The 12,828-nt window shown below is 44.6% G+C and overlaps 1 protein-coding gene across 23 annotated transcripts in view; it reads left to right on the forward strand.

The window, feature by feature from the left end:
* The window catches only part of EHMT1 (euchromatic histone lysine methyltransferase 1), a 198,176-nt gene that overhangs the window by 50,744 nt on the left and 134,604 nt on the right, over positions 1–12,828 (forward strand). The window lies entirely within an intron of this gene.

Consider the following 12,828-nt stretch of genomic DNA (forward strand, 5'->3'; position numbering starts at 1 on the left):
CACCAGCACCCAACCAGAGAGACAGCAGGGCAGGGGGGTGGTTTACAGAGAGCATTTATAAAGAAAAGTTAGTATTGTTTACTTTCGTATAACCTTAAAAATAGGAAATAATAATTGGTTTTATTCTGCAGTTTACATGAAATCTGAATACTGTATTTTTAAGATGTTACTTCCTTTTAAAAAAAGAACTTCAAATATTTCTTGTTTTGTGTTAACTACAACTTGGACTTGATTGGAGGGCTGGCACAGCTGTAAAAGGGTCTCTTCCCTAAAGGGGAAGTTTTGGGAGTGAGGGGTGGGTGGAGATGTTTGGGAGGAGGCCAGCTGCCCTAGAATCTGCTCTGTGTACATGATCGGGGCGGGCGGCTTTTTCCTCGTGCTGGGCTCCGGGCCTGAGACCCACCCTGGGGCACGCCCGCAGTGGAGGACAGCACAGCGGGGAGGGTCTGCTGTGTGTGGTGTGCTGCAGGTTTGCTCCTCTGTGATTCCGGCATGTGGGCTCTTGGCTCTGGAGGCACCTCTCCAAGGTGAGTTCCTTCTGAGAGGGCTGGTGAAGTGACTCTTGTTCCTTTAGACTTGACCTTAGGTTCCTTGCCTAGGTTTTTATTTGTTAATATCTTGTAAGCAAAGCTGATACCTAGACACCCTCAGAGGAGTGATTTGTATATGTGTGTGTGGGATGAGCTGTATTGATGGTTTCTGTAGAAGGACCCTTCACCATTTTTAAGGTGAAGACAATACATGTACAAACGGTTTCCTTCTGAGAAAACTCAGGTTATTTAAAAATGTTTGTTAATCTGAGGGTTTCAGGTGCTCTGTGGGCCTGCAGCTCCAGAATGCTCTTTGCCTGGAGCTGCCTCCATTTCACGAAATGGTTGCGCTGCCGGAAAAGGCCACTGAGCATGCCCAAGGACAGCCCTGTGCAGCCAGAGTAAAGCTACTGTAATTTCTCTGCAGTGGCTGCAGCCAACAACTGCACTAAGCCGGAGGGGAAATTGATAGAGGTCCATGCAGGGAACATGGTTTTGAATGTTTTTCTTCCCTTGTTTAACCCCATTCTTTCCCTGGGTGCACCTAGGCTGGGATCAGGGCCTCAGAGTTAGGGGGTATCTATTGTGCTGGTGGGGTCACGTCCTCATCCACCTCACCCACCCCCATCCCCACTCCCTGCAAAATAACCTGTTTGGATGTCTTGCCGCTGGACTTGTGCGTTTTTTTGGGAGTAGGGGTGGGAGGTCCTCCCAAAGCTTTGGGTATTGAAAACCAGGTAAGGCCTGTTCTCTTTTGGCACGAAGAAGCTCATAACTTTTCAGTTATGCTGATGATAAACCAGTATCTTTACTCTTGCTCAGTTGTGTATAAAGAGTACTGGAACTTTCTTGCTGACTAATGATGTTTCCTTGTTTTCTCCTTCCTCGCCCCCATGGTAGCCTGGGTGGTGATGGGGAGTGAGGCTGGGAGGGCCTGAGTGAGAGAGAGACTGGTTGGGGTTGTGCAGGAAGAGCTGGCCATGTTACTGTGCAGTTTGCTCATTTTCCACGCGGGCAGCAGAAAAAGAAGTCTCTGAGTTCTGGGCATGAGATGGCACCTACCACTCACCAGGACTGCCTCTTGGAAGGCCATGCCTTGCCTAACAGGAGCTGTCTGGGGCACATGTTGAAGCTATGGGGTGACCTGTCTGCTTTGACGATTGGGAAACTCCATTTTTCTTGGAATGACAGAGGAAGGAGGCTGCAGAGAGATGCAGAGACCCAAAGCAGCAGAGTTTCTGCTTGGGTTTTCTAAGCGATTCCGTAGAACAACAAGACAGTGTATAAGCAAGTACTAGACATGTCTTGGGGATGACCTAGTCGGGGGCTGTGATTTTATTTATTGTAAATAGCAGAATTAGAACAGGCTGGTTCATAGGCTGCCTGTTCTAGAACTGTTTTCTTGGAACAAAGGGGTGGGGGAGGGTAGGCTGCTCTCCTAGATCTGAGGAAACTCCAGCTCAGCTAGTGGAATGAGGGAGAGGGGACAGTAGGGACAGCTCCTTTGTGCCTGCCCTGGAACGCAGGGCTCCTGAGCCCCTGCCTAGCACGCTGGGAAATGGCGCTGTTGTGGGTGGTAGTCCCGAGAGGAACCGTTTAACCAGGTGTGCAAACATGCTTTGAACACCTCTTCTCGTCTTTTCTGAGTAAAAAATGGGCTTTTAGAGATGTTTCCCTGGGCCACGTTGAGGTCCTGCCCTGTGCATCCGCAGGTTCTGGCCTCCCGCCCTCCTCTCCCTCCCCTTCTCTTCTTTCTTCCATCCCCTCCCCACATCCCCTCTCCCACTCCTCCCCCCCGCTCAGATGAGGGGTCCCTCTGTGGAAGGGTGGACTCGGGGAGACCATTGGCAGGTGCAGGCTGCAGCCTGGAGGTGAGGCAGAGGCTCGGTGTGTGGGGAAGGGCAGGGCCCGGGGTGGGGGTGGGGGGGCTTCTGCTTAGGTGGACATTTGCTTTTCATTTTACGGGAATCTCGAGATGGAGGTGTTTTTTGGCATTAGAAGATTTTTATCTTTTCTTGGACCAGTATGAATTGTCTCGATCATGGCATTAAGAGAAAAAGAACCATATGACCAAAGGGAAAAGCTTATTTAAGTGAAGGAAAAGTTTGGTGGCTTTTCAAAATTAAAAATATATTCGGTCATTTTGTCTTCTCTTTAGAGAACTAGGGAAGGAGAGGTTATGCTGTTTATCACAATGGTCCAGCCTTTTTGGCATCTGAAATCTTGTAGGAATTTGTCTTCTGTATATTGTATGATGCTTGATGGGTTTCACGGAATCCAGAAAAGAGCCTATCCAAACAATCTCATCTTTAGGATAAGCCACTTTCTAGAACTGTAACAGATGGCTTGTGGAACCTCTTATAGGTCCATTTCCTCTAACGCATTTCTGTTTCATAGACTTGTTTTTAAAAAGAAAAGTGAGAGAGTGCTGTGAAGGAGAGCTTGTATCCACTTTATAGACTTTTGAAGAACACGTTTCTTTTTTTCTGCCTTGGAGAAGAGGTGGGGCCGGTGGGGATGCAGCCAAGCAGGGGAAGGAAGACCAAAGGAAGAAGGGATGTCGACAGGAGAGAGGGCTTTGGGTGCCCTGATGTACACCTCTAGGAGCCTGATTGACATGGGACTTCCAGGCTCCCTCTAGAAGAGGAATATCCCTCCCTCCCTCTCTTGACCCATCCATCCACCCATCCTCCTACTCACCCGTCCTTCCATCCACCCACCCATCCATCACATAGTAACTACCCGTTATATACCAGAATTACTAGTGTGGAAACGAGTATGTCAATGAACAGAGCACAGAAAATCCAGAACATTTTCATCATCCCAAAAAGAAACCTTGTACCATCAGCAATCACTCCCCATTTCCTCCTCTCCCTAACTCCTGGCAACCACTAATCTACATTTTGTCTCTGTACATTTGCGTATTCTGGACATTTCATGTAAATGGAATCATAGAATATGTGATCTTTTGTGACCGGCTTCTTTGACTTGTCTTATTGTTTTCAAGGTTCATCCAGTTCATTTCGTTCCTTTTTATAGTTAAATCATAGTTTATGGTGTGGATAGACCTCACTGTTTATCCATTCATCAGCTGATTGACATTTGGATTATTTCCACTTTTTTGTCTATTATGAATAATGCCAATATTATTTTTCATAATATTGATATGAAAAAATACTATTTTTTCCCATTTTTGGGTTGACTTTTCACTTTCTTCAGAGTGTCCTTTGAAGCAGGAAAGTTTTTTGTTTTGATAAAAGTCCAATTTATATACTCTTTTTGTTCCTGATGTGAAAGTGATACTTGATCAAAGTAGTAAAGGAGGTAAGGGAGTGAGTTCTGGGAAGAGAGAAAAGCCAGTGCAAAGGCCCTGTGATGGGAGCCTGCCTGATGTGTTTGAGGAGTCCTGGATGGTTGAAGGGGTCAGCTGTTGGAAATGGGTTGAGAGAGTAACAGGCCCTTTGACTGGAACTGGAGTGAGGGTTTGAGCAGGCTTCTGGGTCCCTGGCTGCTGTCCTGTGAGAGGGTTATAGGAACCAGGGAGACCAGTTAAGAGGCAGTGAGGAATTAGAACAAGGGATGAAGGTGACTGGAGCTGGGTGGGAGGACGTAGGTTCTTATGTGTCCCTCATGCCTTTTATTCTCTGTCACACCCTCAGTGTTGCCTCTCCCCTGCTCACTGTCCACCAGGACCTTGTTTCCTCCTCCCCTGAGAAATTGGGGCCAGCAGGAGAGAAGCGGATCCCAGCACGTGCATGTGTGCTTGCCTGCTCCGCCCACACCTGCAGGCAGGTGTTCAAGGCTCTGCCTCAGGTGGTCCTTCTGTGTTTGCTGCTCAAACAGATCTCTGTCCCTCCCTGTCCCCTCACCTCCCCTCTCCTTCCTTCTCCTCCCGTCCCCCCTCACCTCCCCTCTCCATCCCCTGTCCCCCCTAACCTCTCCTCTTTCCCCCCACCTCCGCTCTCCCCCTCCCTCCCCTTCACTGTTTTGCTCTCTTGGGAAAACTTCCATCAGCACACAAACATGCTGACCCCACCATTGTTAAGACAACTTTTCTTTATTCTGCTTCCCCACCAGCTCCCACACCACTTCTCTGCTTTTGTTGCACCAGACGCCTGCAGAGATCTGTGTTCATGGTGTCTGTGCGAGTCCTCTCCTGCTGTTTCTTATATCCTCCATCAGACCTTGCGTCCCCACCCCCCAAGTCTGACAGAACCCCCGCACGTCAGGGCCCCTGGCCCTCCCTGCGGGGCCCCCTACTGGCCTTCTCTACCCCAAGTCTGGGGCTCTCAGCGCCCGCCCAGTGCTGCTGATGCCCATTGTCTATCAACAACCTACAGCCTGCATGCTCACCACCCCTCACGGACACCCTTTCCTTCCACAGGGAAACCTCATGCCCTGTGGCGTCTCCTTCTCCTTCCCCTTCTAGAGCTTCTGCCGTCTGACTGGTCTCCTAATCGCTGACCGGGTGCCCCACCTTGGTCTGCTGAGGGCAGGCACTCCGGACTGCTGGCCTCCCTCTTCACCTGCGGTCACCCTGCCTCAGGGCCCAGGGACCTCAGGGCCCAGGGAGGGGAGAGTCGTCCTTCCATGCTCATATTTGCTGCTCTCTTCCTTCCCAGGGCTTCTCTGGGGTGCGGGTGGGCCTCCCTGAGCCTTCTTGGCATCCACATGGCTGGACTGCCAGGGCTGGACTGAGGCAGGCACTACAGCCTGGCTGGTAGCTCCTCTCTTGCCTTGTCCTCAGCCACTGTTGGTAACTCTGTTCCAGAGCCGGTGCTGGTACACGTAGCTGGGTGCTGTGGGGACAGCTCCGTCCGGTGCACGATGTTTCCCGCATTCAGTCAGAGCTCTTGCAGGGCCCACCATGTGTTTGCACGGGGGATTGCTTGTAGAGTTTAAATAATGCATGAGTGAGGGTTTCCTGTCTATAATTATTCTCTTAGCACCTGTATACTTTAGAAATGAGCTTACGTTTTAGATATTTCCTATTAAGTTTAGGAAAAAAACAGGAAAATATACCAGTGGTTAACTTGAGTATTCTGGATTGTGGGATTGACAGTAATTTTTGTTAAATTTTTTGGAATATAATAAGTTTTTAAATAATGAGCATGTATTAGTTTTACAGTAAAATAGGTTACTAGAAACTCTCATTGATTGATTGATTGATTACTGTAGATGGAGTGCAGGAGCCTTGAGCACCCAGCTCTGTTTAAGCCAAAAAAGATAATTGCAAACATGTAATAGTACTGTTTGTCTCTTTTTTAAATGTCTAGTGTTATTTTTAAAAGAAGTGACAGTGCTTTTAAGGTTTTCTTAGTTTTAATCTCTAACATGGTAAATATCAACAGCTGTAACCTATAGGGACAAAAACTCTTTGGGGTGCTCAGTAATCTTGAGTGCTTAACGTGGTCCTGGGACTGGCAAGTTCGAGAACTACAGTTTATTGTGAACTGAAAGACTTGGTAGGACACTAATGAACCAAATTCCCATTTCTCAGAGAGCTTCCATTACTGTGGAGGATCCATTTCACATTTTTATGTCACCTGCTTCAAAATATTCAACTCCTGTGGTTTACTGTCTTTACTATGCTCACTCTTTGTCACAATGGGGGTTTTGAATGAAATTCAGCTATAAATTTGTTTTTTCCCCATGTTATTTCCATCCTATTACAAAGCAGTATTGTGGAAAGATGAAAAAAATTTCCACTATGATTAGGAATGTAGTCTTCTTCCAAGAACCTTTCTGATTATAAGCGAAAATCTTTGAGTATATTTCTGTGGCTTTCTGCATGTAACTGCACTTACTCTGTTAACCACCAGATGGTGCCATGTCCTAAAAAGCCAGAACGCCAGCTCCGTTTGGAGATTTCCTGGGAATGAGGCACTGTGGTTCTACGTGGACTGTGTTTTTGCCAATTTAGGGTGACCCCTTTTAAGTCACAGCGCTTAGCAAGGGTGCGCCTGCCTTTCAGGTCAGTGCAGTCTCACGTACTGCAGAGTGACATGCTGGGAGGAGCAGAGCTCCTCCCCCAGACATAGACTGAGCTCCGCTGTGTGCTCGTCCTTGGGTGGGTGTTTGGTGACCAGCAGACATGCAGTGTGCTCTCATGGCTTTACAGTCTCTCACCCCTCTCTGCTGCTGCTTTTATATTTGTGGTGTTTCAGCTAGGATTGCTGCTCGAGTTCCTCTTCTGATCTCAAGAAAGGAACAGGCCTCTCTCTTTTCTTGGTGTGTAAATGCTATCCAGCCTTACGTTCACCTCCCACATTCTTCAGAAGAGAGGAATGCCCTCAGAGGAGAGCTGCGCTGTGTAAGCTGCACTGTGGTGGGTGGTAGAGCTGGGGCTGGGTTTAGCTCTGGCCCTGAGGATGTGCCCAGGGACTGCCCTCATGTTGTGGTCAGTTACTATTGTCCCTCCCTCAGGCTAGTGTTCTTAGACTGTGCACGTGACCTCCTAATGCTGTGGGGTCTCTTCAGAGAAGGTGGACACCAGACAGCTCCGATTAAACTGGGCTGCTGCCCTGCCGGGGCTGAGGGCTGGTGAGCTTCAGGACCTGGAGAGGCACACGTCCTGCCCTCAGGGAGTTTGTATCAGAGACTGCCAGTGTTTTCAGTTATTAAAAACTTTTCTCATGTCAAAAAAATTTCAAGGCTCTTCATCTCATGGCGGTAATTGTGAGAAGTATGTATTAATTGAGATGATAAAAATGACAAAATTACTATGAATCTAGTAGCACTACCTACATGAAAAAATAGCTTCTATATATGGTGACATATTGTTTACTTAGCCCACAGCCAGTCGTGGGAGTGCCTGTGAATTTGTGGGTCCTTTCTGGCGACTCCACTGTTCTCAGGAGCCTGCAGTTGAAACCATTGATCTAGGGCAGAACCATCTTTTGTCCTGGAATAGAGCCCACAGTCTGACCAACCCAGGGGCTGTGATATGGGTAGTGACCAGGTAAAGCTGCTTTATCCTCACTATTTTTGACATATAATTAGAAGAAATGGACGATAGGGAGATGGAGGGGCCTGGCAGGGAGAATTTCTAAAACACCCAGTCATTTCTCACAAGGATATGGATCTTAGTCCTGGAGCATAGAGGACTAACAACATTAGCCACCATTTATGGGACAGTAGCAGAAGCCATGATGAAAACTGTCCATCTGTAACTCGTGTAAATCCCAGGGCTTCATGAGTACCAGTCTCTTCATAGAGCCATTTTAAGTAGCAAATTTTAGGAGCCAAAGGAAATTAAACAGGACTACAGTGTTTACTGGCCTCTATCAAAGAACATTGAGTTGATAGAAATTAAACCCCACAGTACATCTCCAAGCTCCCTCTCCTTCCAGTTCTCTCACTGAAGCCTAACTCGGAATCGTACTTGGCAGACAGCCCAGTGTACTTCCTGACTCTCAGCTCTAGAGCTTTGTCTGGTGGTCTCTTTGTTTTTCTGTCCAGTGTTAGAGAGCAAATTTGATCAGCAGTGGCACCTCATGTGCATTGCTTTGTGCAGTCTTTCCATGATTGCGTGACTTATCTCTTGATGTTAGAGGCCTGCGTTTTATATTGAATCATCATTTTAAAAATGTATTCTTCAAAGATTCGTGGAATACATATTATGTGCCAAGTCGTATGCTAGGTGTCAGGGTTGCAGAGATGAATAAACAAAAGCCTGTGTTTCTTAGGGCTTTGCTTCCAATGAGGAGACAGACATGTGCAGGCAGTCCCGGTGTAGAATGTGGTAAGCTGGAAGAGCCATGGGGCCTGGCAGTGTTGGATCTTCAAGGATGAAAGCTGGGAGAAAGACAAGCGCAGTGGCCAAAGACTCAAGGGCACTCTTCAAGGAATGCTTTTTTAAGTTTTATGTATGTACGTATGTATGTATGTATGTATGTATGTATGTATGTATGTATCTATGTATGTATGTATTTGCCAGTCCTCTATTTTGTATGTGGGTCACTGCCACAGCATGGCCACTGACGAGTGGTGTAGGTCCACAGCTGGGTACTGAATTTGGGCTGCCAAAGTGGAGCGTGCTGAACTTAACCACTAGGCCACGGTGCCAGCCCCTCTTCAAAGAATTCTAAGTAGCTTGATGTGGTTGGCATATAAGGATGTTTGACAGCCAGTTTTTTGGACCTGAAAATTGTTGGGCTGGGTTAAAAGTCAACAGACGTTTTCTGTAAAGGACCAGGTGTGCAGGCCACATATGAATGAATATTCTTTTTTGTTTTTATAACTTAAAAAAATTTACAAAAACCATTCTTAGCTTGTGGGAAGTACAAAAATGGATGTGGACTAGATTTGGCCAGTGGGCCATAGTTTGTGGACCCCTGGCCTAGATTGTTGTAGTTCCCTCTGTGCTGTGTTATGAAGTGTGAACTTGAGCTTATGGACAGTGGGAAATACTGGATGTTTTAAGAAGATTATAGTAAGATCACAATTCTGGAAAGATAATTTTAACTGCAGAATAGATGTTAGACTGAAAAGGAGAGAGACTGGAGTTAGAAAAATGAGTTAATACACTATTCCTACTCCCAGTGACTTAAGGGATGATATGGCTTAAAATGAGAAGGTAGCAGTCGAGTTTCGTGGAAAATGTAGGAGGTGTAGAACTTGGTGACTGCACAAGGAGTGAAACTTGACTGAAAATTCTTAATTAAGGGTGTGCACAGAGTTAGCCACAGTGGTGTTTATAATAGCTAAAAAGAGTCAGTTGTGACTATACAATACAACACTATTGCATATCTTAAAATTAATGTTGTAAATATCTTTATTATCAAGTTGAGTGGAAAACAGATTAAAACCCCAGTGTATTATATAATCCATTAATGTGAAAACCCTGTAAGAGATATACTAAGGTTTTTACTGTTGGTGGCAGGATTATGGGCAATTTTTATTTTTTCTTACTTGTATTGACACACACGTCCCCCTCCCCCACTGCACTGGCTGGAGCCCCCAGTGCCTCGTTGCAGTGTTGAATGGAAGCAGCAAGAGTGGACCTCCTGGACTTGTTCTGATCTTAGGGGAAAGCATTAAGGCTTTCACAGTTAAGTATGGTGTTAGCTAAGAGTTTTTCTTAGAGGTCCTTTATCAGATTGAGAGTTTTTATCTTGAAAGAATTTTGTCAAATGCGTTTTCTGCATCTATTAAAATGATCATTGTAGTTTTTTTTTTTTTGAGGTCATAATAGTTTATAACATTGTGAAATTTCAGTAGTACGTTACTATTGGTCAGTCACCATGTAAATGTGCCCCTTCACTCCTTGTGCCCACCTCCAACCCTTTCTCCCCCTGGTAACCACTAAACCGTTCTCTTTGTCCACGTGCTAGTTTATCTTCCACATATGAGTGAAATCATACGGTGTTTGTCTTCTCTGTCTGGCTTATTTTGCTTAACATAACACCATCAAGGTCCATCCATGTTGTTGCAAATGAGACAGTTTTTTGTCTTTTTTATGGCTGAGTAGTATTCCATTGTATGTACATACCACATCTTCTTTATCCAGTCCTCAGTGGTTGAGCACCTGGGTCACTTCCACGTCTTGGCTGTCGTGAATAAGGCTGCAGTGAATATAGGGGTGCATGAGTCTCTTTGAATTGTTGATCTCAAGTTCTTTGGATAAATACCCAGTAGTGGGATAGCTGGGTCGTATGGTATTTCTATTTTTAGTTTTTTGAGGAATCTCCATACTCTTTTCCATAGTGGCTGCACCAGTTTGCATTCCCACCAGCAGTGTATGAGGGTTCCTTTTTCTCCACATCTTCTCCAATATTTGTTATTTTTTGTCTTGTGATTAGCCATTCTAATGGGTGATATCTTAGTGTAGTTTTGATTTGCATTTTCTTGACAATTAGTGATGTTGAACCTCTTTTCATATGCCTGTTGGCCATCTGTGTCTCTTCTTTGGAAAAATGTTCATATCCTCTGCCCACTTTTTGATTGAGTTGTTTTTTCTTTTGTTGTTGAGTTGTGTGAGTTCTTTATATATTTTGGAGGTTAACCACTTGTCAGATATATGATTTGCAAATATTTTCTCTTAGTTGGTGGGTTGTCTTTTTGTTTTGTTCCTGGTTTCCCTTGCCTTGCAGAAGCTCTTTAGTCTGATGAAGTCCCACTTGTTTGTTTTTCTTTTGTTTCCCTTGCCTGAGTAGACATGGTATTCAAAAAGATCCTTCTAAGACTGATGTCAAAGGGTGTATTGCGTATATTTTCTTGTAGGAGTTTTATGATTTCAGGTCTTACCTTCAAGTCTTTGATCCATTTTCAGTTAGTTTGTATCTATCTGTATGGCATAAGATAACATAACAGTATACTTCTTTTGCATGTGGGCGTCCATTTTTCACAACACTGTTTATTGAAGAGACTATCTTTTCTCCATTGTATGTTCTTGGCACCTTTGTCAAAGATTAGCTGTCCATAGATGTGTGGTTTTATTTCTGGGCTTTCAGTTCTGTTCCATTGATCTATGTGTCTGTTTTTGTACCAGTACCATGGTGTTTTGATTACTATAGCTTTGTCGTATATTTTGAAGTCAGGGATTGTGATGCCTCCAGCTTTGTTCTTTTTTCTCAAGATTGCTTTAGCTGTTCAGGGTCTTTTGTTACCCCATAGGAATTTTAGGGTTCTTTGTTCTAATTCTGTGAAGAATGTCATTGGAATTGCATTGAATTTGTAGATTGCTTTAGGTAGTATGGACATTTTAACTATGTTTATTCTTCCAATCCATGTGCATGAAATATCTTTCCATTTCTTTATGTCATCATCAGTTTCTTTCAATAATGTCTTATAGTTTTCAGTGTATATGTCTTTCACCTCCTTAAATTTATTCCTAGATATTTTATTCTTTTTGTCACAGTTGTAAATTAGTTTGCATTCTTGAGTTCTCTTTGTGTTAGTTCATTATTACAGTATAGAAATGCAACTGCTTTGTGTGAGTTGATTTTGTACCCTGCAATTTTGCTGTAGTTGATTATTTCTAATAGTTTTCTGATGGATTCTTTAGAGTTTTCTATATACAAAATCATGTCATCTGCAAACAGCGACAGTTTCACTTCTTGATTGTCTATTTGGACTCCTTTTATTTATTTTTCTTGCCTAATTGCTCTGGCTAAAACCTCCAGTACTATGTTGAATAAGAGTGGCAAGGGGCCGGCCCAGTGGCGCAGCAGTTAAGTTCACACGTTCCGCTTCTTGGCGGCCCAGGGTTCGCTGGTTCGGATCCCGGGTGCGGACATGGCACCGCTTGGCAAAAGCCATGCTGTGGTTGGCGTCCTACGTTTAAAGCAGAGGAAGATGGGCATGGATGTTAGCTCATGGCCGGTCTTCCTCAGCAAAAAGAGGAGGATTGGCAGTAGTTAGCTCAGGGCTAATCTTCCTCAAAAAACAAAAAGAGTGGCAAGAGTAGGCACCCTTGTTTTTTACTTTATTTTGTTTTTTAGTTTTTATTATTTATGTATTTATTTATGAGTAAGATTGGCCCTGAGGTAACATCTGTTGCCAGTTGAACCCTTTTTGTTTTAGGAAGATTGTCATTGAGCTAACATCTGTGCTAATCTTCATGTACTTCATGTGGGATGCCGCCACAGTGTGACTTGATGAGCAGTACTACTTCTGCATCTGGGATCTGAACTCCCGAACCCTGGGCCACTGAAGTGGAACGTGCGGGTATAACCAATACCTCATTGGGCCAGCCCCTATTTTTAGTTTTTAAATTTTATTTTATTTTTTTCTGAGGAAGATTGGCCCAAGCTAACATCTGTTTCTGATCTTCCTCTTTTTGCTTGAGGAAGATTTTCGCTGAGCTAACATCTGTGCCAGTCTTCCTCTACTTTATGTGGGATGTTTGCACAGTGTGGCTTGACAAGCAGTGCTAGGTCTGCATCAGGGATCTGAACCTGTGAACCCCATGCTGCCAAAGTGGAGTGTGGACTTAACCACTATGCTACTGGGCTGGCCCTGAGGCACCCTTGTCTTGTTTCTGTTCTCAGAAGGATGGTGTTCAGTTTTTCCCTGTTGAGTCTTACATTGGCTGTGAGTTTGTCATATAGGGCCTTTATTATGTTGAGGTACTTTCCTTCTGTACCCATTTTATTGAGAGTTTTTATCATAAATGTGTGTTGGGTCATGTCAGATGCTTTCTCTGCATCTGTTGAGATGATCATGTGGTTATTATTCCTCATTTTGTTAAGGTGGTGTATCACACTGATTGATCTGTAGATGTTGAACCATCCCTGAGTCCCTGGTATAAATCCCACTTGATCATGGTGTATCATCTTTTAATGTTTTGCTGTAT

This window comes from Equus caballus, chromosome 25 (assembly GCF_041296265.1).
Source record: "Equus caballus isolate H_3958 breed thoroughbred chromosome 25, TB-T2T, whole genome shotgun sequence".
NCBI classification, from domain to species: domain Eukaryota; kingdom Metazoa; phylum Chordata; class Mammalia; order Perissodactyla; family Equidae; genus Equus; species Equus caballus.